Source organism: Elephantulus edwardii, unplaced genomic scaffold (assembly GCF_000299155.1).
Source record: "Elephantulus edwardii isolate Elephantulus edwardi_28Jun2011 unplaced genomic scaffold, EleEdw1.0 scaffold00028, whole genome shotgun sequence".
NCBI lineage: Eukaryota > Metazoa > Chordata > Mammalia > Macroscelidea > Macroscelididae > Elephantulus > Elephantulus edwardii.
The window spans coordinates 5,816,751-5,835,502 of NW_006399778.1; the positions used below are offsets into that span (position 1 = coordinate 5,816,751).

General features: G+C 41.0%; 1 pseudogene; it reads left to right on the forward strand.

Moving 5' to 3' along the window:
- Positions 1–14,442: 14,442 nt before the first annotated feature.
- LOC102866691 lies at positions 14,443–15,385 on the forward strand (annotated as a pseudogene).
- The last annotated feature ends 3,367 nt before the right edge of the window (positions 15,386–18,752 follow it).

The following is an 18,752-nucleotide window of genomic DNA, read 5'->3' on the forward strand; positions in this document are numbered from 1 at the left end:
CAACAGTGAATAAGGGTTCCAGTTTCTCCACAACCTTGCCAGCATTTGTTGCTTGCTGTTCTGTTAAATTTTGCTGTTCTTACTGGGTGAGATGATATCTCATAGTTGTTCTGATTTGCATCTCCATTAGAGCTAGGAATTTTGAACATTTCTTCATGTGTTTGTTAGCCATCTGAATGTCTTCTTCGGTGAAGTGTTTGTTCATATCCTGTGCCCATTTTTCTACTGGATTATTTACCTTCATCTTGTTGTGGTGTCTAACAGGTTTTTGTTGAATCCTTAGAGTTTTCTGTATACACTATCATATTTGCATATAGCAATAGTTTCACCATTTCTTTGCCAATCAATATGCCTTTTATTTTATTCTCTTGTAATTTTGCCATAACAAATACTTCCAATACAATATTGAATGGGATTGGTGACAGAGGACATCCTTGTCTGGTCCCTGTTTACAAGGAGAATGTTTTTTTTTCCCTCTTCTCACTGAGGTGGTGTAAAATGCGTTACTGCATACCCATGGCGGACAGTATTTGGTGGAGCTCCCTGATTAAAACAAGCTTGGAAGCAGGAGTGGCATCCACTTCCATAATAGCTTGCCTTTGGAAACCCTATGAACTTGGAGAAAGGATGAAAGTTACACAAGTGTTGAGGACTTTCATTCATAGGGTCGCTATGAGTTGCCTACTACTCAATGGCACTTAACAACAACAACAACAACTCATCAAGAGAAGAAACAAGCTTAGAACATTTTAACTGAAGATAAGGAGTTCAAGTAACATTGGAAGAGACCAGGGCTTTATTCTGGGTAGTGTTTCCATTCCAAATACACAGCATCAGAGTCTACATGTCAACAAAATCCCCAGGTAATTAGGATTTTGTTAAAGTATAGGTTCTGATTCAGTGTGTTGAGTGGAAAGGGAAGTTCTCAGCAGGGAGGTTGAACAAGAATGAGCTGTCTCAAAGCTCTAGAAGGGAAACAAGTCCCTCCTGCCTCCTGCTGCTTCAAGACTGCTGCTAGGGCTTGGTTTCTGGAGTGCTGGGAGCAGCTCAGGAGCTCTGAGCACAACATACTTACTGATTGTCCTTTTACCCAGCCCTCTGGGCATGTACAACATAACTTGAACAGTTTTTCCCCTGCCCACAGTGGAGGGGAAGAAAATTTGTTTGTAGCTACAAAGAGAAGAGTGGTGACAGAAGATTCCTGAGAAGGGGCAGAAGATACTGGGATCTTACACAGCAACCCTTGTATTCCCAGCTCTTGTTCTGGAACAAATACTTTTAAATAAAACATATAACAGCTTTTTCTACTGTGTTTTACTCAGGATCCAGAGCAAAGGGAACAGGGAAAATTGGGTTGTCTAAGGAAGATCCAACACAGGGACAAATTAGAGGAGGTACTTTGACAGACCCAAGGGGAAAGAGTCTGGGAGAGGACAAGCTGGTATTTCCAGTAACAATAGACCAGACTGCTCTGACTTTGGGCAAATGGAAAGTGTTTTCTCATGGCTATTCGACTTCAAAGGAAGGTCATTCTACCTTGTAAAGGGTGTGGAGGCGGGTGGCAGACATTCAAACTCCATAATCTCTAGAGAACTCCTTAGAGAAATTCTGAACTAAACAGTCTGGAGTCGGGGTGGGGAGTTCAATTCTGACGGCATAACAAGAATCAAAAGGAAAAGAAAAAGGAAGACGTGGCCATGAGGTGTTAGATAAAGGAAAGAGAAAAGAGAAGTAGAAATACTATTTTCAAAGGGTAGGGTTAAACAGAAACTCCTCCCATTGCTTGAGGAGTGCCTTGGTGGTGCAGACAAATGACAAAGGTGGTGTGCTTCTGAATTCAGAGGTCACAGAGGCATTTGCCTGACTGCATCCCTTGAAGGAACGTAGGTCCATCTTGACGAAGGAGCATCTGTATAAATACTGGGCCTGATCAGCCTCCACAGGGGAGGTGAGTCTCCATTATGCCATAGGACATGACCATGGAACTGCAGGTTAGGACCCAACCAGGCTCCGCAGCTTAGGGTTTCCTTGCTGTGGAGCCATACAGACCAGCTACTGCAGGCAGCATTACATACACACACACACACTCACTCAACCAAGTACTCAATGGTTATGACTTTCCCTCCCAGGAAGAGAAATACAACAAAGGACAAGGAGAGAAAAACAGACAAGACAGACTAGAAACCCTGTCAAACCACATCAGAAACCAGGTACTAACTAACTGACCATTCGTATCCGAGTTATAGCCAGTAGTCACAGTGAGTTCACATCCAAACTTTTTGATCGTTGTAGGAACCAGAATTACAGACCATTACAAAAACAAGAATTACAGAGAGCTATCATCTCAGCAGAGACGATCCTGATGAAACTTTGTTGAGCCTGAGAAAGAACATCAGGAGACATCTCAGTCCTAGTTGCCAGACCTGTGAAAAGGAAAGGAAATCCTGCAATGTCACAGGCAGTGCCTTTTGTCCTTCTTTAGAAGCTGTAGCTGGGACTGAGTCCGAGTCACCTGGTACAGAATTCTTAGAAAATGAGCTGAGTATCTCATTGGGGCCTCCAAATGTTATCCAGAAATGGATGATTCTAAACACTCAGCCAAAGTTTAGGGATCAACAAAATTTTATTGCACATGTGGTCAAGAACATCAGCTAATTCTCAAACCATTCTGACTCCAAGAGAAAGAAAAAAAATTGGGTTTATATACAGAGATTGGGCATGGGTGTTACACAAAGTTCACACAAAGTTGGCAGTTGAGATTTCTTCAAATTTGGGACTTGTTATTATTTCTGACTTCTCACGGGTGTCCAGGGCCCAGGGCAGGTGCAGAGGGAGTGGTAACAAAGCTGGGTCTGCCTGTACTAGAACAAAAAGCTTTGTAAAACATGTTATTTCCAAAATTTTTGAGGCATACATTTCTTACAATGGCTGTCAGACCAAAATGGCTTCCCTAATGCTAACATATAAATGGCTTCTCTAATGCTTAACATAGAAGCTGCTACTCCACAGCAACTACTCTAAACACAGAGGAGGAATCCTGTTCAAAAGCCTTATCCATGTCACATCTGTTCAAAAGCCACTTGATTGAGACAATTTGAGCTACTTGTTGCCACACTCTATTAACTGTTTTCTTTGCTATAAGGTTGATGTTCCTACCCTATGTATAGAGTGATATGATTTCTCTAAGAAGATAATCTTGACAGTCACTAATTTAAATCCCTTCAACGTCCATTAAGCACAAAGGAAGCACTGTGGTAAATGATAATTAACATTGAGAGAATGGGTACCCCAGAACATTTAATAATGCTCATACAAAACCTATACCTACACCAAGAAGTTGTTATCTGAGCAGAGCAAGGGAACATTATATGGTTTAAAACCGAGAAAGGTATGAGTTGGGTATATCCTAACTCTATACCTATTCACTCTGTATGCTGAACAAAATCACTGAAGAACCTGGACTTTATGAAGAAAGAAATGTGGCATCAAGATTGGAGGAAGACCCATTAACAACCTGCATTATGCAAATGACACAACTTTGCTTATTGAAAGTGAGGAACTTGAAGAGCAAAGACTACAGCCTTCAATATGGATTATATCTTGACCTCAAGAAAACAAAAATCTTCACCACTGGACCAATAGGCAACATCATGATAGATGGAGAAAAGATGGAAATTGTGAACAGCTTCATCTTTCTTGGATCCACAATCAGCACTTTTTAAACGGGCAGTCAAGAAATCAAAAGACATATTGCACTGGCAAAGTCAGCTGTCAAGAACGGCTTTGAAATATTGAGGCACAATAATATTAGCTTGAGGACTAAGGTGTGCCTAATTCAGTCCATGGTCTTCCCAATCACTTGCTATATGTCTGAGGGCTGGACATTGAATAAGATGACAGAAGAAAAGCTGATACCTTTGAGTTGTGGTGTTGAGAAGAGTACTGACTATCCCATGCACTGCCAAAAAGAACAAACAGATACATCTTGAAGAATGTGCAGTCCGAGGGCTCCTTCGAGGCAAGGGTGATGAAGCTTTATCTCACATTCTTTGGGCACTTTGCTATAAGGGAGTATTCCTTGGAAAGGGACATAATATGCTAGGAAGGGTGGAAGGTCAGCAAAGAGAGGGAGAACTTCAACAAGATGGATTAGCACAGTGACAGCAGCAATGGGTTTACTCAAATATGCCAGAGATGGTGATGATGATGATGACGATGATAGAGGCACAGAATAATACAGGTTTCAGATCTGTTTTTCATAGAGTGGCTATGAGTTTTACTGGACTCAAAGGCCCTTAACAACAGCAACACCAACACTAAGATATCTTTAAAGTGCTAAAAAACAAGGATGTAGTTTCAAGATTAATGTGTGGCTGTCTAAGCCAGGATAATTCCTCCCCCCCCCCCCAGAAACAAACAGGCCTTTATTGTGAGGTCTGAGAGGGATGCCAAGTGACCCAGCTGCACAGCAGACAGACAAGATCGAAATGGTGCACAGGCAGTCTGAGGGGGTTTCCTTCTTACACGGGTGCTGGGGAAGACTAAGATGATATTTCTTGGAATTTTGGGGTATTAATTAAGTTAGGTTTGGGCTATTTTAATCAGGCTCAGACCCTTATCAGGATTCATTGTCTGGGCTGGTCTTTGATGTTATCAAGTTTCTCAGGAAGTGATCAATCTTGGGGTGGGGGGAACAGTCATATTCTTCCTCTATTCCAGACCCTAAAGGAATATAACCGATAGCATTGAAGTTATCTCTGGCTGCTTCCTGCTGAATTGGGGCGATGTTGGGGCTGTTGTTGGTTCCCTGTCTGAAGGAGGAGCATTATTTTCATGGGTTCTTGGGAAGTTGTTTGGGAGATGGCAGTGAGGCAGTCTATTAAAAATTTCTCAAAGAGATTTATGAAACAGGGAGCAAAAGTCATTTAAAAAATGACTAGAAACGGGTAGCCAAAGGGGAATTCCTGGTTGCCACTAGGTCCCTGATTGTTTATAAGCCGTGAGATTTTTGAGTTGCTTTGTATGCATCTGAAAGTTGGACAATTATTAAGGATGATCAAAGAAATGATGCCTTTAAAATGTGGTGTTGGCAAAGAGTATTGGAAACCAGGTTGGATTTCCCCCCCCCCCTTTAAAGTTTCATTGTATTGTATAAAAAATATGAAACACTTAATAAATTTTCATGTCATCCTCGCACAAATGTCATGCTAATTTGCTCTGCGCCGTTCCAATTTTACTGTATGTATTGCTGAAGGTAGCACTTGGAAACTCTTCAGAATGCTAAAAACGAATAAATCTGTCTTGAAGGTCGTGCTCTTTAGAGGTAAAGATGGAGAAGCCTAACAACAGTAACATAAACTCAATGACCCCAAACAAAAACTAACTTACCCTTCACTCCCTCTGACCAATTGAGCTTTTATTATCTGTGCTTTTCCTTTAATTTCGAGAGGGATTTTGGTTCAGGATACAGTCAAAATATTGGTTATCTGAAGGCTATCCATAGCCTGAAGGAGGACTTTTTGTGCATATTGTCCCCCTGATATGGAATCAGTGTTCCTCCCTCTCACCTTGCCTGTCCCCTTCCTATCTTGCTTCACTAACCTTAATCCTTTTCATGGCCAGCTCTGATCCTCCCTAATGTTTCACTTTAGATGTTACTCTTCACAGTAATATCTGGAAGTATTTCTAATTGTTGTCGTTATATGCAGTGAGTTGATTGCAACTCATAGGAACCCTATGCATATTAGCTCTGAACTCTGTTCTATCTCGAGCCAATCTCACTGCCTCTGACACACCTACCTTCATTACCTCAGTTACTGTGTCAGTCCATCTCATCCAGGGTCTTCCTCTCCTATGTTGTCCCTCCACCCCTCCAAGCATGATGTCCTTCTCCAAGGTCAGTCACTCCTGGCAATATGTTCAAAGTATGTGAGGCAGTGCCTCAAAATCCTTGCCTCCACGAAGCAGCTTGGTTTTATGCTCTACAGGGTAGATGTGTTTGTTATCTTGGCAATCCATGGTATGTTCTATACTCTTCTTCAGCACCACAACGAAATGGCATCAATTCTTCTTCTGTCATATCTAATGCATATCAAGTAATTGTGAAGACCATGGTCTGAATCAGGTGCACCTTAGTCTCTTAAATCAGACTTATATCGTTGGTCTTCAGTACTCTGGAGAGGCCCCTGACAGCAGATTTTCCTAATGTATTTGTCTTTTAATTTCCTGACCACTGATCCCAAGAGTGGACCCAGCAAGCCGAAATTGTTAACAATCTCAATCTCTTTTCCATCTATCATGATGCTGCCAATTGGCCTGATAATCTTGATTTTATTTTTTAAAATTAATTTTAATGAAAGTTTACAGAGACTTTGGATTTTATTGTTGCACTTTTCTCCCTGTCCAACCTCCCCCTGCACTGCCACTCAGTTTGCTCTTCTCCTTGAAATGTTATACAATCCCTCTCCCCCCCCAATCCACTCCATTATGCAGCCTTCATTCTGGACTCTTATCATGTCAATAATACTTAATCATATATCCCCTTTAAACAGTCCTCTCTCTCTTTCATCTGTTTCAATGCAGTATACGTAATTTACACCATCTTTCTCAGTCTCCCCCAAATCCTGATGTCAGTCATGTTTTACAACAGTGGCACTATGCAGTATTTGTCCCTTTGTGACTGAGATATTTCACTCAGCATAATGTCCTCCAGGGTCACACATTTTGTGTAATATTTCATTTGTTCCTTGTTTTTCAACACAGCATAGTATTCCATTGTGTATACCAGAGCTTATCTATCCATTCATTTGTTAATGGGCACTTGGGTTGTTTCCAACTCTTTGCTATTGTGAACATGGGTGGGCATATATCTGCTTGGATGGCAGTTCTGGTTTCTTTAGGGTATATTTTCAGCAGTGGAATTGCTGGGTCAAATGGTATCTCTATTTGCAACTTTTTGAGAAAGCGCCATACTGCCTTCCATAGTGGTTGAACCATTTTACACTCCCAACTAACAGTGAATAAGGGTTCCAGTTTCTCTGCAACCTTGCCAGCATTTGTTGTTTGTTGTTCTGTTAAATTTTGCTATTCTTACTGGGGTGAGATGATAATCTCATTGATTCAGAGGCAGTTAGTTGAATGGGAGAAGATTGATTATCCTCCCGCAGAGCAACTGGTGAGATTCAAACCACACCCCAAGTGGGATTGCAGCACAACTTCTTACCACTAGGCCACTGTTGTTGAACATGACTCATAGTAACCCTATGAACAAAAGACCTGAAGCCTTTCTATAACTATCAACATATATCAAAGTTCACAGTTTCTGGAGACATGTTGTTTAGGAAGTGGATGCCACTCCTGCTTCCAAACTAGGCCACTAGAACTCCCTTATATAACATACATTAATATATATTTTCTATCATAATCTAACCATATGTATGTTTATTGTTTATCCTTGCTTCCCAAAGAGAAATTTGTTTTAATTTAGGGATCATAGTTCTCCTCTTGTTATACTCAGTGTCCAAATTAAGTATTTGGCAAAAATAGATTGTAGGTATATATTTACATATACAATAAATATGAAATATGGGAGCTGTTGTGGCCCAGAGGTAAGAAGCTATATTGCAATTCCAAAGGTAGGCAGTTCAAATCCACCAGCTCATGGGAGAAGGATGGAAAATCTCCTCCTGTGCAATTAAGTTCCTCTGAAAACCTACTGGAAGGTAAACTATGAGTCGGTTCTGACTGGATGGCAAACAGCAACAAATACACACTTTGGCTAAATGCAGTATAAGAATTAAAGGGGGAATACTCCACCAAAAACAGCTTAACAAAACCACAAACCCCTAGTTAGTGAGTTGATTCCAACTAATGGAAATCCTTCATTGGATTTTAGAGGATATAAATCTTTAAGGGAGGAGATTTCCCTTTTTTCCCAGGGAGGAGATGCTCAGGGCTTACCTTTAAGTTAGCAGTGAGATTCATAGCCACTGTTGTTGTAGGTTGTTGAGTAGGAATCAACTTATTGCTCACTTTCCAGCAGTAGGCAGAGCCTGTAAATTATACTTGAGGAGATTGCCCCTCTTTCTCCTGAGGAACAGCTGGTGGATTCAATCTATTTGCCTTTGGGTTATCAGTGCAACTCCTTATCTACTAGACCACTGTTATTGTGTATTATGGAATTGGAACTGACCCATAGCTGTCTCTCCAGTAGTTTTTAGAGGTTGTTAATTGCATGGGTGGAGATTGTCCATCCTTCTCCTGTGAAGCAGCTGGTGGATTTGAATTACATTCCTTCAGGAATGCAGTGAAGTTTCTTACCACTAGGCTCCCAGAGCTCCACTAAGACTTCCTAAATGCAGAATGTTGCTGTTATGTACTGTTGAGTCTGATTTGACCCATAGTGGCCCTATGATTTGAACCTTTTCCTATCCTGCCCCATGCTCACAGTTTCCAACTTGTTCAAGTCCATTGTGACAGTCATTGTGCAAATCTATGTTGTTGAAGATGGTCCTCTCTTTCTCTGACCTTTCACCTTTCCCAGTCCTTTTCCAAGGACTGGCAGCATCTGACAACCTGTCTCAGAAGGGTGAGTTGAAGTTTCACCATCCTTGCCTTTAAAGAGCACCCTAGTTGTACTTCCTCCAAGATGGGCTTGTTTGTTCTTTTGGCAGTCCATGGTATGTATATTCAGTACTCTTCTCTAACACCATAATTCAAGGTATTAATTTTTCATCTGTCATTCTTAGTCATTGTCTGCCTTTTAGATACATAAGAAGTCATTTAAAATACCGTTGTTTGGGTCAGGCACACCTTAGTCTTGAAACTGATAGCCTTGCTATTTAGCACTTTGGAGAGGTCCTTGACAGCAGATTTTTCCCAATGCAACACATCTTTTGATCTATTGCCTGTTGCTCTGGTGGCCTAGTGTTAAGGAGCTGTGCTACCAACCCAAAGGCATGTGATTCAAACCCACCAGCTGCTCCAGCAAAGAAAAATGAGAAGTCAAACAATTTACAGCTTCTGAAAATTCACTAGAGCATCAGCTATGATGAGTTGGCTCCAACTCCATGGCACATAACAATAACAACCATAGGTTGTTATTGTAAATAAAACTAAAATAGAATCATGATGTTATCTCTTAGTCCAATGATAAGGATTTTTGCTTTCTTGATTCTATGATGTAATCCATGTTGAAGGCTGTGTTGTTGTTGTGTACTGTAGATTTGGAACCAGCCCATAGCTGACCCTCAGGCAGGTTTTCAGAGGCACTTACCGCACGATAGGAGATTGCCCATCTTTCTGCCATGGAGCACACATTTCTTGGAAAGGTGGAGAGTCAGTGAAAGAGAGGAAGACTTTCAGAAAGCAGATTGACACAGCGACTTTAACAATGAGCTCAAGTACATCAGAGATGGTGAGGATGGCACAGGACAGGCCAAAGTTCAGATATGTTGTTCAGAGGGTCACTGAGTCAGACTTCATGGCATCTAATAACAAGCACAACAACCACCAACTTTTACAGTCTGAAATTGTTTGCACATGCAATAAAAATATTGAATAATAATTAGTGTCTGTAATGCAAAGTTGGAAACATGGACTTGGTGAGAGAAATCAAGATGGAGAGGGAATGGGAATTTTTTGCAATCAATAATTTATTCATCCCAAATACTTGTGGGGAAAACAAGCTCATAAGTGGCTATTATACACACAGGCCTCACTTGATGTCCTACCAGGAGCCACTGTGGTTAGGAATTGACTTGAGCTCTGGTGCCTTAATGGTAAGTTGTGCTGCCAACCTAGAGTATGCAGTCAGTTCCAATCCATCGTGGGATAAAGACAGACAATCTCTTAATTTACCACTTGTAAGCATCTGCTGGAGGGTGAGTTGCGAGTCACTTCCAATTTGACAGTACATAACAACGACCACAATAGGGTGCTGTTGTAATTATCATAAACACATTTTTTTCATTTTATGAGACATTTTAATAGCCCCAAATTGGAAATAGGCCAAAATGTTCTACAAAACTTTTCTGCATAAATATGTTGTGATGTATTTTGGAGGAAGTGCAACCAAATTGATTCCTAGAGGCAAGGATGATGAAACTCCATCACATAAACTTGGGTCATGTTGGCAAAAGGGATAGTCCTTGGAAAAAGGCATCAAACTGGGAAAAGAGGAGGGTCAGAGAAAGAGAGGAAGACTCTCAACAGGATGGACTGACACAATGATTATAACAATAAATTAAAAATGTTTGAGATTGTGAATATGGGGCAACATAGGGCAAGGATGAGATTGACTTGATGATTCTTAACTCCTTTTTGACCTTTTCGTATTAGTTCATTGTCAACAAATTCTTTCCTAAAAGAATTTACACAGTCACCATATTCACTATGTTGTTGTTAGATGCCATTCAAGGTGACTACGATTCATACCAACCCCATGAACAATAAAGGAAAAGCTTAATATGGAAGTAATAATTGTCTTTTTCATGTCTTGCGCTTTCTTTATGTAATAACAGGAGGCACTAGGTGGTGCTATACAGCCTCAGGATAAATTAAATCTTTGGGGAATGCCTTGAAATAAGGGTACAAGTCATTGTTAGGTGCCAATGAGCCTGTTAGGACTTAGAGCAACCCTGTGAACAGTAGATGAGAACTCTGTTCTATGCTGCACTATCCTCATTATCTCCAATATGCTCCAGCTCATTCTTACAATCACCATGTCAATTCATCTTAAGGGTCTTTTTCTCTTTCTCTGACCCTCCATCTTTCCTAGCATGATGTTATTTCCAAAGACTGATTCCTCCTGACAACATGCCCAAAGTATGGGAGACAAACTTTCATCCCAGGTGCACATCTCCAAGAAAGATTTGTTTGTTCTTTTGGCAGTCCACAGTATGTTCAATACTCGTAGAAAACAGCCCAATTCAAAGAGATCAATTATTATTCTTTGATCTTCTTTTTAAAATTATTTAAATAAAACTTTTCTTTTATACTGGTTTACTTACAAAGTTTGTATATATTGTTTCCCACACAAGATCTTTCCTATTTCCTTTATCCACCCCTCCCTCCACCCAACAAATTGTATGATATGACCCTATGATTAACCATCTCCCACTCCCACTTATTCTAACCCCTCTGCTCCCCCTCTCCCACACTTATTCTTTGATATTCTTATTCATTGTCAACTTCCCGGTGCATACAAAGCAATTTAAAATACCAAGGCTTCGATCAGGCACAACTTAGTCTTGAAACTAATATCCCTGCTCTGTTGCACTTTGGAGAGGTCTTTGACCATAGACTTTCCCAAAACAACACACCTTTTGATTTCTTCTTCTCCCCCTCCCTCTGTCTTTTATTTATTTATTTATTTATTTATTTATTTTTACTTTTTTTACCTTCACTTAAAAATTTTTTTTCTTTCCTTTTTTTTAGATTTATTTTAAATTTCAATGAAAATTTACAGAGACTTTGGATTTCCATTCATTCATTGTTGCACCTCTCTCTTCTCCCAACTCTACCCCCCAGCACACTACCCTCTTGGAAAAGTAAAGGAAAAAATTCTTTCATTGTTTTACAATCCCTCCCTCCAGGCCCACTCCACTATACAGCCTTCGCTCTGGACTCCTGTCATGACAAAAATACCTAATAATTTTCCCTCTTACACAGTTTTCTCCCTCATCTGTTTCAATGCCGTATACATTATTGAACCCATCCCTCTCAGTCTCCTCCCAACCCCAAAGTCAGTCCTGCTTTACAACCGTGACACCATGCATTACCTGTACTTTTGTGACTGAGATACTTCACTCAGCATAATGTCCTCCAGGGACACCCATTTTGAATATTATTGCATGAGGTCCTTGGTTTTTTTGTTTTTTGTTGTTTTTTTTTTAGAGGTCCTTGTTTTTCAATGCAGCATAGTATTCCATTGTGTGAATATACCACAGCTTCTCCATCCATTCACTTGTTAATGGACACTTAGGTTGTTTCCAATTCCTTGCTCTTGTAAACAAAGCCTCAGTAAACATGGGTGTGCATATATCTGCTTGGATGTCAGTTATGGTCTCTTTGGAGTGTATTCCCAGTAGTGGACTTGCTGGGTCAAATGGTATCTCTATTTGCAACTTTTTTTCTTTCTTTTTTTTTTAAGTGTTTACCGTCAAATCAGATCTGACTGGTACAGGAGGCGATTGTTCTCCTTCCTCAACAGATCATCTGGTGGATTTGAACCGCGCACCTCTGGGATTGCAGTGCAGCTTCTTGCCACTAGGCCACCAGAGCTCTATTTGCAACTTTTTGAGAAAGCGCCATACCCCCTTCCACAGTGGTTGCACCATTTTACACTTCCACCAACAGGGAATAAGGGTTCCAATTTCTCCACAACCTTGCCAGCATTTGTTGCTTGCTGCTCTGTTAAATTTTGCAACTCTGGCTTGGGTGAGATGATATCTCATAGTTGTTTTGATTTGCATCTCTCTTAGAGCTAGGAATTTTGAACATTTCTTCATGTGCTTATTAGCCATCTGAATGTCTTCTTCGGTGAAGTGTCTTTTGATTTCTTGACTGTTGCTACCCTAGGTGAAGAAGCTCAGGTGCCATAGTGGTAAGGTGTAGCACTGCCAAACTAAAGGTTCAAAACCACCAGCTGTTCTTTGGGAGAAAAAAAAATACAGGTAATCTCTTCCTGTGCAATTTAAAGCCTTAGAAAACTTGCTGGAGAGTATGAAGGATGCGCTATGAGTCAGTTTCAACTCACCAGCACCTAACAACAACATTAACTACCGTGGATGTTGATTGTGATCCAAGTAAAATGAAATCGTTGACAACTTCAATCTTTTTTCCACCTAGCGTGGTGTTGCCTATAATAGGACTTTTGCTTTCTTGGTGTTAAGATCTAATCCACATTGAAGGCTGTATGTAGTCTTTACTGTTTTGCAGTAAGTGCTTCAAGGCTTTTTCACTTTCTACAAGCATGGTTGCATCATCTGCACAATGCAGATTACTAAAGAGTCAGCTTTCAGATTAGTGAGAGAACCAACCCCCTCTGACTGAGTTCCGTCTCTCTTAAAGGATACCATTACCTGACCACTCACTCCATGGCCCCATTTATAGCAGTGCATCCTTCGCAGAGTGCACCACCATTGGACATCTCACATTGGCACTGTCTGTCCTTTGTGGTAGCCATGCCTGACTGAGTGCTCTTCCTGAACCCATCTCCTGATGGCTAGACACCATCTCTAGCCAGGCTGACTGGCCTAGGCTCCTCTGAGGTCAGCAGAAACTCTGCCACTGACTAGATACCCCACCTATCCCCACACCCTCAATACATAATAAAGGAAGTTTAATATAGTCGTCAGGGAGTCTATAATAAAGCCAGAAAAACAACAGCAATAGCCGTGAAGAAAGAATGTGAAGATTTCCTTTTCAACTCATAGAAAGACAACCCCCCCCGACCACACACACACACACACAGATGTCTTACTTAGACAGTGTGCAGTCATTTTTATATTGTTTTGCTTACATAAGGTTGTTGTTGTTGACTGCCTTTGACCCTATGAACAAAAACCCTGAAGCCCCTCTCCATCTGTCGACATTTATCAAAATTCATAGTTTCCAGAGGCATGTTATTTAAGAAGTGGATGCCGTTCCTGCTTCCAAACCTGTCATAGTATGTTATTGTTATGTGCCCTTGAATCACCTGTGATATATAGCAATCCTATGTACAGCAGCTCTGAACCCTTCCCTGTCCTGAGCCAGTCTCACTAATTCCAACACCCCAACCCCCATTGCCCCAGTTACTGTATCAATCCATCTCATCCGTGGTCAGAGCAGCTGATGGATTTAAACTATGTGCCTTTGGGTTGGCAATACAACTTCTTACCGCTAAGCCACCAGAGCTTTTTTCACCATTGTTGTTGTTGCTGAATACTGTCAAGTCAGAACAGATCCATAGCTGACCCTCCAGTGGGTTTTCAGAGGCAGTAAAGCACATAGGAGGAGACTGCCCATTCTTCTTCCATGGAACAGATGGTGGGTTCAAACTGCATGTCTTTGGGATTGCAGCACAGTTTCTTAGCACTCACCATAGTAATAGCAATTACCACTTTTAGGGAGTCCTGGTGACATAGTGCATAACATATATCAGGCTACTAATCCAAAGCCTCGTGGTTTGAATCTACCTGTTGCTTCTTGGGAGAAAGTTGAGCAGCCTGCTTGTGCAAATATTTATAGCCTTAGAAACAGAATGGAGGGTCACTGAGTCAGAATTGACTTAGCTGTGGGATAATGCCATGCTTGATACGAAAGACTTTTGCGCTGTTAAAGATTTAGTGTTCAAAATGGCTTCCCTAGCAGACACTACGGCCAGCCTGGTTCTGTGGTCAACCCCTACCTAGGTTTTTGCTGCTCAGGGTAGCCTCTGTGGTCCGGTGTGGCAGTGACATGGAGGAATTTTACTCTGAAGACCTTTTGACCTTAGAAGAAGACGACAAGGACCACGTACTGTCAGGCGGAGACTATAGTGAAGATGATGTAAATGAATTAGTGAAGGAAGGTGAAGTGGATGGTGAAGAGCAGACACTGAAAACCCAAGGGGTACGGGAGGCTGAGAGCATGCCAGTCAGGAAGAGAAAAATAAGGTGACCTCTCAATAGAAAAAGAGGAAGATGTGGATGCTGGAGTGGAATCTGGAGGGAGCAGCAGTGAGGAGGAGGATGGTCCGCAGAGCAGGAAAAGGGCAGTGAGCCAGAAGACACAAGGAAATGAGGGGACAAACTCTGGGCCAGCTTTCTCAACGATGTGAGACCAAAATCAAAAGTGCCTGAAAGTAAATGGGTTAAGAAGGGGAAAGGGTGCTGCAGAGACAAATTCAAGTAAATTTGTGAAACTTGAGGCTCTAACAAGGCCTCTAGAAACGGAAAAGGTGAAGATCACCAAGGTGTTTGATTTGGGGGATGAAGAAGTCAGGTGCTATCAAGTTGACCTTGCCTTAAAGTGACCCTGTGAACGACAGTTGGGAATCTTGCCCTATCCTGTGCCGGCATCACGATCTCTGCCATGCTCAAGCCCCACTGCTGCAGTCACTGTGTCATTCTGTTTCACTGAGGGTCTTCCTTTCCTTTGCTGACCTTTCCTCTCCCAGCCTGATGTCTTTTTCCAAGGACTGGCCCTCTGACAACCTGAGCTCTGGTGGCAGTGTACCTCTAACCCAAAGGCAGTACCTCTCTGGCATTTTGAATCCACCAGCAGCTCTGAGAGAGAAAGATGAGTAAACACTTCCTGTGTGATTTACAGCTTCAGGAACCAGCTGGAGAATCTGCTGAGTCAAAGGCAGTGAGATAGGATATCTAAGGAAATGTATAACTTTACCAGTTGCCTTACTTAATAAGAAAAACTGATTCATGTTTCTATGAGAAATCATTAAATTTTCCAATAAAAAGACCCCACCCCAAGCCAAAAAAGCAAAATGGCTTCCCTAGCCATTGCCTGACTTTGCCGTGTGGATGGGCAGGAATATGCAAATAGGGTGTGTTAGCGAACCCACAGGGATTGGCTAGTCTCACCATTAAATTGAGTGAATCCGACAGCAGAATTCGAGGATCTTCCTAAGCAGTGAAGAAGAAGTAAGAGAAGTAGCACATCCTTAGGGGCAGAGATTCTAGTACCGGCCAGACTAGGGCTAACAGGAGCAGCAGCCAGAGCAGTCACAGCAGAGAACCAGAGACCAGGCATGAGACAGAACTGACGTTGGAACTGCTGCGCCATGGAACTGGAGCTGAGTCCTTTGCTTAAGTTTGCTGGAGGACTGAGGGTGTGGATGAGGAAGTGGGGAGAGTCATAACCGGCAGGACTGAGAGCATTGTAACACTGGCCTAAAGCTGTGAGGCTCAAGGGTCAGGTTCCTGTGAGCACAATTTAGAAGCTGTCCTGTGTTCTGCTACTAACCTGAACCTTTTGACTTCCCTGATATGGTTCTATGTGGTCTGTGAGCTTCGAAGCAGTAAAGCATTAAAAGTGGTATTGCGATGAGTAGAAAGAGCTGTGGGAGCATGGGGGGTACATGTCTGACCTCATGGGAATTGGTTTTGTGTTGTTGATATTGTTCATGTGTAGTTCCCATTGTGAAGTTGGTAAGGATTAGTAGTCAGAAAACATAGACTTGGTGACAGAAATGAGGCTGGGGACAGAAAAATATAATCTTACACAATGATTTATTCATTGCAAATACCTTTAAAAGAAACATAAATGCAGGCTATCTATATACATGGGTTTCACCTGACAATATTCATAGAAATCAGATCAATCATATCTGTGAAAAGAATCATTGGCAAAACTCAATACCAGCAGTGAAAACTAGGCCAGGTGCTGATTGTGGAAAAGACCATCAACTACTCATAAGCAAGTTTCATCTACAGCTAAAGAAGATTAAATCAAATACACAGGAACCAAATTTTTTTTTTTTTTAGGAACCAAAATTTGACCTTGAGTCTATCCCACCTGAATTAAAAAAAAAAATCAGGAACATATTTGAGGTCTTGAACACTAACAAGCGAAGAACAGATGAGCTGTGGGAGGGTATCAAGATTATCATTCACCAAGAATGTAAAAGGTCATTACAAAGACAGAGGAGGAAGAAAAGACTGAGACTCTGAGTATTGCATTAGAGCACCCAGAAGCCAAAACAAAGGGAAGAAATCAAAACGTTAAGGAGTTAAGATTTCAAAGGACAGCTCAGGAAGACAAAGCAAAACATTATAACGAAATGTGCAAAGAGTTGAAGTCATAAAATCAAAAGGGCTGAACTCACTCAGCATTTCTTAAGCTGAAGGAACTAAAGAACAAATTCAAGTCTTGAATAATTAAGGATGCTATGGGCAGAATATTGAATGACCCAGAGAGCATTAAAAAGAGATAGAAGGAGTATACAGAGTCACGAAAAGAATTTGTCAAAACAGAAAAATGTCAAACAACATGAGGCAATGGTGAAGGAGGAAGTTCAGGCTGTTCTGAAGGAATTGGCAAAAACCAAGGCTCCAGGAATTGATGGTATACAATTGACATATTTCAAAAAAGAGATGCTGTTCTGGATATGCTCACCAGGTTGAACCAAGGACAACTACTTGGCCAACTGACTGGAAGAGATTCATATTTATTCCTATTCCCAAAAAAAGGTGACCAGAGTGTAGAAATCACTAATATCACATGTACGCAAAATCCTGCTAAAGATTATTAAAAAAAAAAAAAAGACTGGAACAGGCTATAGACAGAGAACTACTAGAAATACAAGCCGGGTTTGTGGTGACACTAGAGACATTATCACCAATGCCAGCTAACTCTTGGCCAAAAGCAAAGAGTACCAGAGGAATGTCTGTGCTTCATTAACCATGAAAAGGCATTTGACTGTGTGGATCACGACATATTGTGGCTAACTTTGAGGAGAATGAAAATCCCAGAACGTTTGATTTTGCTTTTGTGAAACCTATACTTGGGCCAGGAAGTAGTCCTCAGAACAGGCAGAGAAACACTACGTGATTCAAAATCAGGAAAGAAGTGTGTCAGGGACATGTCCTGTCTCCATACTTTTTCGGTTTATATCTATGTTCAGCTTTTTGAGGAAATGCCAAACTGTCTTCAAGAGTGATTGTATCATTTCACAATTCCACCAGCAGTGTATGAGAATTCCAAACTCTCTACATCCTTTCCAACATTTACTGCTTGCTGTCCTGTTAAACTTTGCTACTGCTTCTGGGATGAAATGGTATCTCATTGTTGCTTTAATTTTCATCTCTCTTATTTGCCAGTGATTTTGAGCATTTCTTCATGTGTCTGTTGGCCATCTAAATGTTTCCTTTGTGAAGAGTCTTTTTATGTTGTTTGCCCTATTGGGTTATCAGTCTTTTCTTTGTGGATGTCCTGTGGTATTCTTCAGACTTTGATTATGGTGCCCTTGTCTGAAATGTCATTGCCAAACATTTTTGCAGCCTGTTGGTTTTCTTTTCAATCTACTGAGATAATTTTTTTATGTGTGCAGGAACTTGATTTTCAATATGTGCCATTTGTTGATTTTATCCTCTCCTGATTGTGCACTTTTGGCTATATTTGCAAGCCTATTTATGTCATAGACTAGGGCTTCTAAGTTTGGCCTCATTTTGTCTCTTGTCTTATGATTTTGGGCTTTACCTCTAAGTCTCTGATCCACCTTAAGTATGTTGTAAGGCGTAGATCCTATTTCTGCAGGTAGATGTCCAGTTTCACCAGCACCATTTGTTGAAGAGATCGTCATTTCTCCATGTATAGGTTTGATTCCTTGTCAAATACCAATTGACCGTATATAGATGAGTTAATTTTTGGGTTCTTGATTCTGTTCCACTGGTCTATGTGTCTGTAATTGTACCTGTACCATGCTGTTTTGGTTACTACCACTGTGTAGTAGGCTTTGATATCAGGAAGTGCTATTTCTCCCACTTTATTTTTATTTTTCAGAAGAGCTTTGCTTATTTGGGATCTCTTTCTTTTAAAAATAAACCTGCCAATTAATTGTCTTTTCTATCTCTTTGAAAAATGAATTTAGTTTCTGTATTGGTATTGCATTGAACATGTAGATTGCTTTTAGTAGTATTGTCATTTTAAGTACATTCACTTTCTACCTATGAACCTGGAGAAAGGATGAAAGTCGCACAAGTGTTGAGGACTTTCATTCATAGGGTTGCTATGAGTTGCCTACAACTCGACGGCACTTAACAACAATAGCA